Raw genomic sequence first — 3,517 nt, 5'->3', positions numbered from 1 at the left:
ATTTCTTCGGACTGCGGATGCTGGCATTAGAGTTGGGGACGTCTTTGTTTGCTGCACCATGGTTAGCATTACATGCTATTTTAGCCTTGGTTAGCTTTGGTGATACACCAACTCCTTTTACCACAACAATATGATTATCCATCTTCCCATCAGATGGTTTTGGACACAGAAATGAATCTATACCTAGCCTATGTTGGTATTACAAAGCCCTGGATCTGAATCTCGTTTTTGTGGCTCAAAATTGACTATTTTTAAATTATTTGCTTTGAGAAACAATAGGAAGGACTATTTTGATTTAATCATCAAAATTTATGTTTCACCAAAAAACATTTATCAACCAATCTGACAAGAAATAACTCATTAAAACAGGAGCCAGTCAGACACAGAATAACACAGACATGTCATTTTATTATGTGTAAAAACCGACAACCACGACATGATAACACTGGAAAATAAAAACACTTTTAAAAACACTGTCAGTCTGAGAAGGATTACAGCAGAATGAACCTCTGACCACAGTCCAGCATCCTTTGCGCTCCTATGCCTTGGTGATGTACCCCTCTTTGATGAGGAAGTCGTAGATTTTGCGCGTCTTGTTGACGTCGATCTTGATCAGGGCTCGGGCCTGCGCCAGCCGCAGCCCGCCCTGCCGCCTGCACTCGTTGAGTAAAGCCTGTTTGTACTCCAGGTAGGCCCCTGGCACCAGCCGCACCACCTGGCACAGCTACGCAAACACACGGGAAGAAACAAAACGAAAGTGTGGTTTTATGGCTGCTCTATCCAACGTCAGGAAGAGTTACCGTACAGGAAGTTGATCAACATCCTGTTTTAGTTTATAAAAACTACAAAAGCAAAGAGTGAAGGGAGTCTTTCTGCAGTAAACTAGGGATTATTTTAGTAATCGATTTTTCTGATAAAAAACTGGAACATTCTGAAGATTTTCATTTTCATGCAACATCTTAAGAACAAATATTTGATTGCCTACAACATGATAACAGTTTTCATTTAGTGAATTTGAAACAAGTGAAGCTAAAACTATTTTGGGTAAAACATGTTTACAGAAAAGGTGTTTTTATCTTAAATGAAAAATGTATTTATATTTTGAGCATGCATGTTCGTATACATATTTATACATTTGTTGGCTGAATTACTGCTCTGAGTGTGTTCTTTCAGCAAATGGCCTTTTTTAGAGTTTGTATGCTCCACTTAATGATTAACCGATTTTTAAATTAGATGGGGATTACTTTAATCATCGATTAATCTGATCAGTTGTTTCAGCCATACAGTAAATTCCCAGTAAAACTCGGGTATAAATAAACAAAGCGCTTACATCATGCCGAGTCTGACCAGATCTTTAAAATCAACATGTTGCTACAAGATAAATCGTAAAAAACTAACCCTGTAGAACGGTGGATCAGCTCCCTCCATATCTTGGCAATCTAACTAATGTCCAGAGGATGTTCAGGGTTTTAGAGATTTATTTGTAACCATTTCCTGACTTATAATTTTCAATAATCTTTTCTTGCTTGGAGTGTTATGTCTTTATGTTGCAAATACTGATTAACCAGTGAATTTTACCTTCTACACACAGTGCATTGCCTTTATACACAGGCAATGCACTCAGGTGATCTCTATCCGACCACCACCAATTGACTGGACCTCTGCTGAATTAGGTCTGTCACTTTAAAAGGGGCGAAAATTTATGCAGTCACCATGAATCAAGGGGGGAGTTCATTTAAAATCAGTGTTGAAGTCGTAAGCATCATCTGTATAAACGGTAGAGAGGCTGATGTCGACAGTTACAGTCGACAGTTACCATGTTACATGGTTATGTCCTTATTTGTACAAATTTTACATTGACAAAGTTTCTTCTGTTAATATTTTGTCAAAAAAGCCAAAATTTTATTAAGGCCCATTTTGTAAAAACAGTGACTAAAAACAATGAATTTAAGCACTAGTTAGATAATAAATATATATAAAAATGCTCAAATTAAACGTAATTAATTTTAAACCCCAGCATACTGTAAAAAGTGCATATTTTGGATATAAGATTAAAGAAAACTAGAACATTTCTGAAGAAATTTAAAGGGGTCCTCCCAAAGTGTGCCCGTCGGTTGGAACCCAGTGGTCTGGTGCTAAAATTTGCATAAATGCTAAAGTAAACTACAATGTATTCAATAGCATGTGGAGAGTAATGAGCATCTTGAGTAACATGGACTTACTCCATTCAATATGTTAAAATTAGTGTATAAAGTAAAATTAGCCAAAATGCGAATGTTAGCCTAAATGCTTCCAGGGCCGTGTGGGGAATCACTAGCATGTTGTCTTACATTGACTTCCTCCATTCAGTATAATAGACATGGCTAATAAATAAACAAAATAGCTAAAAAGCTTATTTTAGGGAAAAGGCTACTGCTAATGTTTGTGCTAATGCTAAATCACGGCCTTCTGATTTTTACTTTTGCAAAAGTAAAAATCAGACATTTACTTCGTGGCACTTGGTTACCAGAAAATCTCTTAGCAACAGATTAAACAACAAATATTGTTTTTGTTCTAAAATGTAAGATTTATTCTGCTCTTTTGAAATATTACTTATCTTACACTACTTAACATGAAATGTGCTTTTGGTGAATTTGGCAGAAAAGTGAAAATGTTTTGTTNGTCGACAGTTACCATGTTACATGGTTATGTCCTTATTTGTACAAATTTTACATTGACAAAGTTTCTTCTGTTAATATTTTGTCAAAAAAGCCAAAATTTTATTAAGGCCCATTTTGTAAAAACAGTGACTAAAAACAATGAATTTAAGCACTAGTTAGATAATAAATATATATAAAAATGCTCAAATTAAACGTAATTAATTTTAAACCCCAGCATACTGTAAAAAGTGCATATTTTGGATATAAGATTAAAGAAAACTAGAACATTTCTGAAGAAATTTAAAGGGGTCCTCCCAAAGTGTGCCCGTCGGTTGGAACCCAGTGGTCTGGTGCTAAAATTTGCATAAATGCTAAAGTAAACTACAATGTATTCAATAGCATGTGGAGAGTAATGAGCATCTTGAGTAACATGGACTTACTCCATTCAATATGTTAAAATTAGTGTATAACGTAAAATTAGCCAAAATGCGAATGTTAGCCTAAATGCTTCCAGTGCCGTGTGGGGAATCACTAGCATGTTGTCTTACATTGACTTCCTCCATTCAGTATAATAGACCTGGCTAATAAATAAACAAAATAGCTAAAAAGCTTATTTTAGGGAAAAGGCTACAGCTAATGTTTGTGCTAATGCTAAATCACGGCCTTCTGATTTTTACTTTTGCAAAAGTAAAAATCAGACATTTACTTCGTGGCACTTGGTTACCAGAAAATCTCTTAGCAACAGATTAAACAACAAATATTGTTTTTGTTCTAAAATGTAAGATTTATTCTGCTCTTTTGAAATATTACTTATCTTACACTACTTAACATGAAATGTGCTTTTGGTGAATTTGGCAGAAAAGTGAAAATGTTTTGTT

This window comes from Poecilia formosa, unplaced genomic scaffold (assembly GCF_000485575.1).
Source record: "Poecilia formosa unplaced genomic scaffold, Poecilia_formosa-5.1.2 Scaffold207, whole genome shotgun sequence".
Classification (NCBI taxonomy): domain Eukaryota; kingdom Metazoa; phylum Chordata; class Actinopteri; order Cyprinodontiformes; family Poeciliidae; genus Poecilia; species Poecilia formosa.
Note: the sequence above shows the minus strand (reverse complement) of the source record.